At 41.3% G+C, this 12,482-nt stretch overlaps 1 protein-coding gene across 1 annotated transcript in view; it reads right to left on the reverse strand.

The window, feature by feature from the left end:
* The window catches only part of asun (integrator complex subunit 13 asun), a 409,288-nt gene that overhangs the window by 326,168 nt on the left and 70,638 nt on the right, over nt 1-12,482 (reverse strand). The gene's annotated exons all lie outside the window — the stretch shown is intronic.

Here is a 12,482-nt window from a genome sequence, read left to right on the forward strand (position 1 = left end):
ATCTAAATATAAAAATACAAAAAAGCAAACCAATAAAATGGTAATAATAAACCAGCAAAAGCAGTAGTTTTAGAAAGAAAAAGAGCTATCAAAATGATCCTAATACATGGCAAATGAAGAGATGACTTAAGTAAAAATCAAACTCCTAATTACTGTATGACTATTGTACACAGTACAAAGAAGAATATGTTATTCTTTATCTTAATGACTTCTGAAGTACAGAGAATCTAGTTGCTGCTGAATTTTTGTGATGCAATTTTCTGAATAAATTTATATAATAAGCTAATCCCAGTCATGCTGGAATTATTACAATTCATTTGACTGGAATTTTAACTTTAATTTAATATCTATTACAATTACATCAGGTTGAATTTTAATATTCTTCCAGTGTGAACTTCAAGTTTTCAGATGACCTTTGAATTTCCACAAGATGTCAGTCGAGTGTAGTACAATTGCCTCATAAAATTAAAGAAATACAAATTTTGCATTACTATGACCTGCCTGTGTCAACAAGCATATGTTTGATATATACTGTTAATAGGATACCATGGGCCTTCTCTTTGATGGAAGTCACAGAGAACTTCATGTTCATGTCCATCCATATCCCAACTCCCTATCTATCTCTAGTTTTTAATTCAACTCTACTAAATGTATAAGTTATTTTGGAGTTGTTGTTCCACAAGTGCATTTTCCTGAATAAAAACATACCTGCCAGTCTTCTGACCATCTGTTAAGTCCATCCAGGTTATCCTGAAGGAGCACTACTCACATCCCTCATTTTAGGAAAGATGCAGAGTTGCTTGAGCGAGTACAGAGAAGGGCTACAAGATTGATGAGGGGGAACAAAGGGGTTCTCTTACCAAGAAAGGCCAAGGTTCTGCAAATTGCCGTGTCTGGAGATTAGGCACCTGCGACGTGATCTTAATGAGGTGTATAAGGCCTTGAATGGGTTGGGTAGGCTCAATTCTGATGGAATTCGTTTTCTTGCTGAGATTACGAACCTGAGGGGCATAAATTCAAATTGAGGAAAGACAGTTGTACAATAGATGTGTGAAAATTTGCCTTTAGCCAGCAGGTAGTTGATTGCTGGAACAAACTTTCATCAGTCGTGGAAGTTGATAGCTTAAATAAATTCAAGGAGGAACTGGAAAAACTTTTAGAGGGAATGAATGTGTGAAATGTTTTTTTTTTTTTTTTTTTTTTTTTGCTACGTAAGCTTGCTTTCTTGCATCACATGCCTTTACTACTACTACTACATCATTTGCAAAGTTTGACATCATACCCTCTATCCTTTGTCAATGCCATTTATGAAATTCAGAATAACAGTAAGAGAGGGAAAAACCTTTAATGCAACTAGACGAATACAATGTAATAAATAAGTAAAGTTGCAACTTCCCCGTCATGGCCAAAGGCTCACATCAGAATTAAATAATTAATAATGTACACAATGATATAAAAAGTAAAAATTAAAATAAATGTAACATGTTATCATGATTTTTCAACATAATGCAGTATTAACTGTATTTACATTCTGTATTGCATAAGGCTATATTTACAATATATATAATATATGAATGGCACATATCTTTTCTGTGGAGATGCATCAATGAGCTCTTGTTTAAAGATGCATGGATATGGTGAGACTTCGACCCCACATGTAGCAAACGAGTACTGTTGTAGCACAGGAGAGCTTGGTAGATGGTGTGGAGAGGAGCACGAGTTTGTTCTTATTGGCTTCTGGGATTTAAGCTGGTTGCTAAGGCCTCTTTCTTATAGGCTTTATTGGTGCAAAACTTATTCAAGTCGGCATCAAGGTGCTGTACTTCCATTAGTATTTGATTTGGGAAGAAGTGATCTGAGATATGAAGTCTCCGATGCTTCAAGCAGAGTGTCGGGATTGACGGACATTCTGGCTTGGGTATTCGACTGTAACACAAATCCCAAAAGGACAGTGCTGAGATTTGGTCTGTGACCATCTTAGCTGTGGCTACCAGTTGCTGTACTTCAATAATATCAGGTAGTCACTCCATCCCCAGTGAAGTAGCTAAAGTTGTAGTTCTGTCCTGTGGTGGGAGACAAGCTTTCTGATTAGCCCACTTAAGGAGCCAGAATTATGCAGTGTGGATTCGCTTCTTCATTGTAGTAGCTGCTGATTCTCACACTTCAGCAGCATAGAGGAGTGGAGTATAAATTACTGTTCTAATGAATTTCCTAATTATTTGAGGATCCTTACATAGATTAATTGCTGTTTAGATGCCTATTGAAGAGAGACTGCTCTGGACATGAGCTTATCTACATGAGCATAAAATTAAAGTTTTGGATCAAATACAATTCCCAAATCTGCATGGATAGGAGTGGCAGATATTACAATTCCGTCGGCTGTTGAAGCTATTACTGTAGGGGTTGGTTTGAGGAAAAACACCACTGGTTTTGTTTTTTGTGGATTGATTGAGAGTCCACACTGTTTGAGGTAAGAGGCGATGTTGATGAGACTATTATTAATACATGCTGCTGGCACCTACGTTGCCAGGTGGGCAGGAGCAGTAGTGCATAGCACACGCTTCTTGATTAGACCGGGGTTCAAACCCATGACCACCAAATACGGAGGATGCGGAAAGGTCAGGAAATGACCACCGCATATCCCCGGAGCAATATAGCCTTAGTTGCTAATGCTCCTAAAAAACAAACAAAATGGCTGTAGCCTAAAGGTGATTGTTGGAAGCGATATGTGTTGAATTTTTATTTAGTCTGCATATATAATGATTTTTTCATTGTTACGGACAAGAGACATAATGATGGCTGTAAATAAAAATCCAGGTGTAGAAGCCATCCTCTCTAGACTAAATGAAAAAACCGCAATGGAAGCACATCATTACAAGGCCATTGATTTAATAAGATTGAGGTCCAGTGGTACGGTTTTGCCTGTGCGGTCGCATATTTTTATGCTCCTGTTCAATGAATAGTTTAAAGGGTACATCTCAACATCTTGTCAAGTTTTTGGTATCCAGCGGTTCAGTTTCTGGCGTGCTTGTTCCTGAGGCAAGTTGCTCCTACTAAATGATCAGGTAAACAACTTTATTTTCCATTTAAAAACTTGAATGCATATCTTGCCATTTTCAGCCAAGCCCTTCAATCATAATAGCCAGCGAAATGCTATCCAGTACAAGGTCATGCTGATCAGCGTCTTAGAGATCACCACCTCTCCCTAATCAGGTCAACCTGCAGGTGGTCTGTTTATGTTGTCTTTTCTGTAGCGTAGAACAACTACCCACTGGGGTACTTAAAAGAAGGGAAAGTCGTGTTATGCTATGCTAAAATTAACTGAATGACAAACTACGTCCTCATAGTGTAAGAAGTGATTTTATTGCCTGGCAGTCAAAAACTAGAAAAAAGGAACTTTAGAAACTATATAAAATTTTCAGTAGTTATATATGTGTATATATATATATATAAAAAATTGCAGAAGCCTTCTGCCACGACGGAAGTGCTATTTAACCATCTGTTCGTTGCCAAGTTCCCCCTCTTTTAATAATTATGTCTGGTCATGCAACCAAACAAACTTGCGATTGCTGCGGTAAAAATATAAAAACTTTTCTGATTTGTAATGGCCCCTGCAAAAGAACCCTGGGAGAGTGCTGTTCTGGAAGACCGATTCCAAAGATTAATGCCACGGCTCGATCTAGATATGTCTGTAGCCAATGCAAAAGCAGCGACCCAACTGCTGGGAAAAACAACACAGAGAGAGACAGCGTAACAAGTGACCTAATCTTTCTCACTCCTGTGGACTTGTCTGTCGAGGAGTCATGATTAGACGAAACCAATAACCCAGAAGATGGCAGGAAGGAAAAACATTGATACTACAAGATACAGCAACCTTGTAGAGCTTCAAGAGCAACCAAATACACCTCATGACAATCATACGGCGCCGGATCCAACTCTCCTCCCCCTGATGACCCTATCATGGACCGGGTCAAAACTTTCTGAAGGGAACTGGAGAACCTTATGATTGACTCCAGTAATCACATAACTACAGCCCTGAGAGGAAAGATAATTACCATCTAGTCAAATATCGAATACTTATTGTTGAATACGCACATCGAATGCGAGAAGGCTGCGGCCAAATTAGAGGCTTTTATGGAGACACGAGGAATCTCTAGCTCAGAATAATCTGAGCTATCTCTAGCTCAGAATAATCACCTGAGAGGGCATAAATTCAAATTGAGGAAAGACAGATGTAAGATAGACGTGCGGAAATTTGCCTTTAGCCAGCGGGTGGTTGGTTGGTGGAACAGACTTCCATCCCTTGTTGTGGAGGTTGATAGCCTAAATAAGTTTAAGGCTCAGCTGGACAGGTATTTTGAACAAACAGAGGGGTGAAGTGGAAGTGGGTTTTTTTTTTTTTTTTTTTTTTTTTGGCTGATGCTGCACAAGCTTGCTTTCTTGCATCAAATGCCTCTACTAATGCTAATGCTAAACCAAATGCAACAGTGCCCGCGTTTGTACACAGATGCACTGAGGATTGCTACCAAGCTGAGTAATGAAGCCTCTGTACCGACAACCAAAAGGAAAACACTACTAAAAACCCCAAATTTAGTTATTCTAAAACCTATTGGCAACCAAGAAATTAAGACTAGCGAGGAAGTGAAGAATACAGTCGTCAATAAACTGAAGGAACACTTTAAAACTACAAGAATTAAATTGATCAGGAAGACCCGAAACGTTGGGGTACTGATCGAAACTGAGACATCAAAAGAAATAGAAGACATCATAAAAAATCCTGCCATCTCAACTGGCCTTACTGCAGAACAACCGAAGAAAAAAGGCCCTTCAATAATCATATTTGATATCAGCAAGGACTCCACATCTATGCAAATCACTGAGGAACTATACTACCGTAACCTGTAAGCGTCTCACCCTGACTTGGTCCCAGAAGAGCTTAATAAGCCAAAATTTCATAAAAAGTCAAATAATAATGTCAATTGGGTGGTGGAGTTAATCCCACCAGCTTGGAATACAATAAAAAATCAAGAGAGAATGGGGCAGCCATCATTTTAAAGAACATGTGACAGTCCCAAAGTGTTTCAACTGCTGCAGGTTTGGCCACACCACACACCTGCACTCAAGCTGCGTCAACCTGTGGGAACTGTGCCCAGAAGGGACATCAGTATAAGGACTGCCCCAACAAAACCAGCGAGCCGGTCTGCGCCAACTGCAAAAGCTCAAAACTTCCTCATAATCACTCAATAAGAGACAACAGTTGTCCAGTTTATCTAACCGCAAAACGAGCACAACAAAGTAGAACTGATTATGGGCCTACGTCTTAAACAGTTCAACACCCAACAGATCAAATTCATCCAACTTAATGCGCAGCGGGCCAAGGTAGTTCCAGACCAGCTAAAAGTAATTGCAAATGAGGAAAATATCGACATCATGATCCTTCAAGAACCTTATACCCATGCCAAACAGGTGTGTGGTTACCCAGTTGCATACAAAATAATCCAAGCAGATAATAGGACTCCCTGGGTGGCAATTGTAGTCAGGAACCCAGAACTCACCACCATCAAGTCTCTGCATATCCTGGGCTGTGTGCCTGCATGTCATAGGTCCCCTTGGAACCTTTTATGTTGTTTCTATATATAACAGACCTGGAGAGGATATTCTACCAACAATAAACTATCTGAAAAACATAGTGGCCCTTTTTCCCAATGAGAAAATTATCGTGGGGGAGGATTTAAACTGCCGCTCTCCTGCTTGGTTTGCGGGGTCTGATGACCATAGTGGCACCAGCAATGGACAGCAATTGGAAGAGTTTATCTCCAATTCACAGTTTACAATATTAAATAGGCCACACAATTTGCCAACATTTTCATCTACTCTCTGGGAATCAAATATTGATATCACCCTGGCTAGCAGACAGATGGCTGGCTGGCTACATCACTGGCTGGTGTGTCCAGGAGGCCTGGACCACCTCGGACCACTGAACATAACCTTCCAAATGTCCAGAATCCAACAGCAACCATTGAATCCTAAACTCACATTGAACAGATTTAAAACAGAAAATGCTAACTGGGACAACTTCATAGCAGCTCTGGACATCTCTGTCATGCAACTCCCGATGGGGGACTGTAACTTGCTGGATCCAGAAATGCACCAGCGAACTGTTACCAGGGTCATTACAAACGCCTGTACCACAACCTTTAAATGAAAAAATCCGCTCCCCAGCGTTGTTCCCTGGTGGTCCCCAGAGCTGCAGCGCCTCCGCAGAGAAGTAAACAGTAAAAGGAAAGCTTTTCAAAGAGTAAGGTGATCATGGTCACAGCCAGAGGTGGAGGTCTTGAGACAATATAGAATAGCCAGGAACACCTATACAGCTCTAATCCGCCAAAGGAAAAGGACATCTTGGGAGCATCTGGTGGCATCAACTGGGAATGCCGACCCTTGGAGGTGCTATATAAAATTACCACCAATAAACTCCCCACAGTAGAGGTTCTGACAACCACTCTCACACCACAAGGCGCATTAACCACTAACTGGGAGGAGTCAATTAATAATATACTCAGTACCATTTTCCAGCCACCAATCTCTGACCTCACACAAATACAAACCCAACTGTGTACCTCCAATGAGTGCTACACCACGCAAGAAATTGAAGAGCCCTTCACCCTGGAGGAACTTCATCGGGCAGTATTGAAACTCAAGGACAGAAAATGCCCAGTTCCTGACCTTCTGGAGCCCAAGATTGTCAAAAGAGTAGCAGCCTACATGCCATACTTACTGCTGAACCTTTTCAACTACTGTCTGGCAAAAGGATCCATTCCACTTGATTGGAAGACAGCTGATCTTCGACTTCTTCTCAAGAATCCGAATAAACCGCCACAACAGCCAACATCATACAGACCAATCGGCCTTCTAACTGTTCTCAGCAAACTCCTTGAGAGACTAATCTTCTTCAGGATTCACAAGTATTATACAAACAGAAATCTACAGGCCAACAACCAGTATGGATTCCGTCAGGGGCACTCGACAGTAGACGCACTAAATAACCTGATAACATCTGCTCAATCCACACATGAAAAATACTTCCTTGCAATTGCAGTCAACTTTGCCGAAGCGTTCGACTCTCTTTGGTGGCTGAGCATCCTTGGCAGGCTCAGGCAAGCACAGATTCCTCAAAATCTCTATTCCTGCATTAAAAGCTATCTATGTGACAGATCTAGAGACTCCCAGGGTGATCAGAAAGATCCACAGGGGATGCCCACAGGGCTAGGTCCTAGGACCACATGGTCCTGGATGAGTTCCTAAATCAAGATCTTGGGCATGTTAAGTCCTAAGCCTATGCAGACGATTTGATCCTTTCCATGCCTGCCAGCTCAAGAGCCCAGCTTGAAATTTCTGCTAACTGAGCACTCTGGCTCCTCCAGGAGTGGACTACCCAGCACAACCTGACAATCTCGGCTGAGAAAACCTCCAGCATCCTCCTGAAAGGGAACCTAAGCTCAACCAGACCACCACAGATTAAGATCAATGCCACAACCATCAAGCACTGCACCCAGCTTAAGCACCTTGGTGTAACCCTGGACTCAAAACTGTCCTTCCTCCCACACCTACAGTATATCCAAAAGAAGATAAGAAATTACACAGCATTGGTGGCAAGGGTCACCTGCAGGGACTGGAGTCTAAACTGACGTACCCTAGCCCTATTTTACAAAGCAGTCTTTATTCCAGCCATCTCATATGCTGCAGGGGTCTGGTATCATCGGGCAACTATTGTCACAAATCAGAAGAAATTAGCCACCATTCAAAGAGCAATACTACTTACCATCACCAGAGCCTGTTGCACGGTGAGCACTCCTGCTCTCCAAGTCCTCACTGGAGTCCTCCCTCTAGATCTTGAAATAATTAGATGCAGCATGTTGTATCATCTGTCCATAGGAATCTTCACTACCACCGCTGGATTCACCACCAACCCAGCAATCAATCGCAAGACAGAGAAAAGGCACCTTCTCGCTCACCTGCAGCAAGCCTGGCAAGACAGATGGGCAACATCCATTAAGGGAGCAAATACAAAGAAATTCATCCCTGAAGTAATAATGTTCACGTTCCCAAAAGCCCCAAGCTAGTTTTACCCTGGCCTGTACATAATGTACCTCCTAACAGGCCACAGGTCGATACAAGAAAAATTAACGTCTCTGGTCATCACATATGATCCATGCTGCCACTGAGGCACTGACGAATCTTGGCACCATATAATGTATGACTGTCCTGACTATGAAGACTTGAGATCTATTTTGATCACAAAGATTATTAATTTGCCAAAGGACCAAGAACATATATTAATTCATACCCATGACAATTATAAATACTTCACTTTTGCACATGATGTCTTCAACAGACAAAGAACATTAAGGAGCCTAAACCACAAAGAGCAATAACTTGAGACAGATTCTGAGTACCCTCTCCAGTAGCATCAACCACTGATCTCATCGAAGCTCAGTTGAACTGAAATTCACTTGCTTCATCCAAGTTCCATCGGGCTGATATCTGTAACTGAATCTCCAGGCAAGATCAACCAGTACCTGATCCCACTGAAGACTCCAAAACCCAGACACTGGAGACATCAGCAGCTTTTCTGCCACAAGCCACATTGGCAATCAAACCAAGCACTCTAGCCTGGTTTTCTCTTACTCTCCTCCCCAACCAGGGGGAGATTGGTTCCTGTCTCCTCCCCCTGCACCCAGCTTAAGAACCCCTTCCTCCATCAGGTGTGGCCTGGGGCTGCCTCACTAACTTCTGGGGTTGCCTTCTCTATCGTGCCCATACCTCTGTGTTTTCCTCCCAGCCTTCAACTCACCCTCCCCTACTCTGTCTATCTCGCAGTGTACACCCCACACAACTTATAAATTAATAATGTCCAAATTTAAACCACGCTTACATATTACTCTTGGCCTTTTATATTCTAGTGTTAACCCCCTTTCTATATTTTTTTTATTATTCTTTTTTTATTATTTTTTTAAATTTATTTATTTTTTTATTTATTTAGTTATTATTTTTTTATTTTTTTTTTTTTTATGTATTTATTTATATTTATATATTTTTTTCTCACATAGGCCCTTGCCACTGAAATCTTTGGAAACTAGGTGGCAGGGACTGCCAGAGTACAAATATCTACTGGGTACCTGACCTGCCTCCCCGGGGCCAAGTGTGGTAACTGGGTCCCAACAGGGGCCCAATGGCTAAATGGTCAGAAGAACAACAGTACACAACACTACACATCCTTCCACTCCCCACTAACTTTTTAAATCTCTGGCCTTCACAGAGTTCTGTGCTACACAAACAGAGCACACAACGTGGAGATGGGGGAAACCCCTGGTGCTGTCAGACAACTAACACACTTTGCACTTGATTTAATAAGATCGACAAAAAGGCCAAACCAAGCGTCACCAAGAAACAAGTCCATCACCTGAAAGAAATCTGGATCAATCCTGACATTATTGTGCCTGCAGATAAAGGACACGTGACTGTCATTATGGATAAACAGGATTACCAGGCGAAAGCTTAGGAACAACTTGCCGATCACATGACATACAAGGTGTGCCGTCCACCTTCTCTACTCTGTCTAGAAAACAAGATGAACTCTTCTGAGGAAATGGCTTAACCAGGCAAAAATAAGCAAAAAACAGTACTGGAATCTCATGCCATTGGCTGCAACTGGGGTTGCTTCTAGAGTCTATCAAAAATCCATAAAATGGACATTCTCCCCCCCCCCCCCCACGATCAATCATTTTTGGCATGGACATCCCCTACCTACGAACTCTCTCACTTCATTACCACTGTCATCAAACCACTGGTGGGCCGAACACACTTCACAATCCAATCCAGCCAGAGGAACTCATACAATGTTTAAGGATCCACAGCAACAGTGACCTCCTCATCTTCTACGATGTCACCTCCTTATACACCTGCATCACCATATAATGTGAAATAGATAGTGTCCGCCACCGACTTGAATGCGCCCACACCTTATGTGACAGGACAAAACTTTCCATCACGGATATCTGTGAGGCAATACAGCTATGTCTTAACATTTCCATTGTCATGTTCGAGAACGGTGTATATAAGCAAACCTGAGGCCTAGCCATGGGCTCAACCATTGGTCCAGACGTCGCAAACCTGGTCATGGAGTAATCTGAAACCGATTCCCTTACCAATCCCCCCACCCATTCCCATCATCCTCTGGCATAGATACAGGGATGACATCCTCACAGTAATCCCGCGAGGTACCGAAATGACATTTCTAACCTATCTTAACAGCAAATCGCCTTTTTTTTTTTTAAAATTCGCCATAAAAATCAAGAAAGACCATGGCTTGCCATTTTTAGACATCTGGTTAAAGAGAGAGAGGGGTCACATACAACATCAGAAACCCATCTGAAGAATGTACAGTTGCTCAAACAACTTCTACATCCTTCCTAAAATGAGGTCTCTAGTGTGTGTGTGTGTGTGTGTGTGTGTGTGTGAGTACTAGATGGTTAATATACATGTGATAAGACTAATTCTACCTCTTTAGAAGAAAGAAGTATAATTATCATACCAATACAGAAGAATTGTACCATAAAAATTTCATTTAATGTATTATAACATTTAAGAGCTACAAATAAAAGGTGCACAGTGCCTGTCATGATAGGAAACCAGGACTTGCAAGAGAAAGGCAATCCAATACAAGTCACCCAAATATGTTACTATTGAAGTGAGTTTTTATGAGATGGAAGTCACTCCTTAATAAATTTACACTCTTTTGGATAGCACCAACGGTTGAAAAGTGTTAAGGACATCTACAACTCATATGTGAGTACAATATATCTGCCCATGCCAAGACAGGACAGATAAAAGATTCAGGGTTAACAGCTATTCAGAAGATGAATAATGTTCTTGAAATAATAATATTCAGAAAAGTATACTGATTGCAATAAAAGAAAAAAATTTCATTATTTTTAAATGCAAAGGAAGCAATAAGTTATATCTTTGTCTAGAAAGGTGAGCAAACCTAAGTTTTGAAGGAATGCCTGATCTGAAGCTAATGAAAAGATTAATATAAAAGATAATGTTTGTACTTTAGCATTAGCATTAGTAGAGATATATAATGCAAGAAAGCAAGCTGATGCAGCTTCAGCCACAAAAAAAAAAAAAAAAAACTTCCACTTCACCCCTCCGTTCGTTCGAAATACCTGTCCAGCTGAGCCTTAAATTTATTTAGGCTATCAACTTCCACAATAAGGGATGGAAGTCTGTTCCACCAATCAACCACCCGCTGGCTAAAGGCAAATTTCCGCACATCTACCCTACTCCTCAATTTGAATTTATGCCCTCTCAGGTGATTATTCTGAGCAAGAGGAAGAATCCCATCAGCATTGAGCATACTCAAACCATTCAAGGCTTTATACACCTCTATCAGATCACCTTGCCAATGCCTAGTCTCCAGACACTGTAATTTGCAAAACTTAAGCCTTTCTTCGTAAGAGCAACCCTTGTTCCATTCACTAATCTTGTTGCCCTTCTCTGTACTCGTTCCAGCAGCTCTGCATCCTTCTTGAAATGAGGCCTCCAGACCTGAATACAGTACTCAAAGTGTGGCCTGACCATTGCCTTATACAAGGGAATAATCACCTCCTTATCCCTGCTAGAAAAATTCCTGTATTTCATTGACAAGAAACCATGAGCTACTCTTGCAACCCGTCTGCAATGCTCAGAGAACTTCATATCTGCCTGCACAATTACCCCCCAGGTCTTTTTCATTCTCCACCACTGTCAGTGTAGTACCACAGAGTTGATATGTTGCTCTGGGGTTGCTGTTTCCCATATGTAGTATGTTACATTTGTCAATGTTAAACTTCATTTGCCACCTCTCAGCCCATATGCTCAACCTTTCCAGATCCTATTGCAGCAGCATAGCGTCAGTAGTGTCCTTAACAACCCTGCCAACCTTTGTATCATCTGCAAACTTGGACATTAAACTTGATATACCATCATCAATATTATTTATAAATACAGAAAACAATAATGGACACAACACTGAACCCTGAGGGACTCCACTAATAACATTAGTCCACGATGAGCAGTGTCCATTGATTACCACTCTCTGTCTTCTCCCCCCCCCCCTCAACCACCTCTTTATCCATAGCAGAAATTTGCCTCCAATGCCAGACCGCTCCAATTTGTGCAGCAGTCTTCTATGTGCAACAGTATCAAAAGCCTTTCTAAGATCCAAGTATATAATATCAAAGTTATTCCCTGCATCCAGTTCTTTTGTGACTGCATCATAGTATGCAATCAAATTGGTCAGGCAAGACTTCCCCTTAACAAAACCATGCTGTGTCCGAGCTATAACTGAAGTCTTGTCTAGATGATCCTGCAGTGCTTCTTTAACCAGAGCCTCCATTAATTTTCCTGGAACAGAAGTTAAACTCACAGGTCTATAATTACTT

The sequence above is a fragment of the Mastigoproctus giganteus genome, chromosome 4 (genome assembly GCF_048544385.1).
Source record: "Mastigoproctus giganteus isolate SK-2022 chromosome 4, ASM4854438v1, whole genome shotgun sequence".
NCBI classification, from domain to species: Eukaryota; Metazoa; Arthropoda; class Arachnida; order Uropygi; family Thelyphonidae; genus Mastigoproctus; species Mastigoproctus giganteus.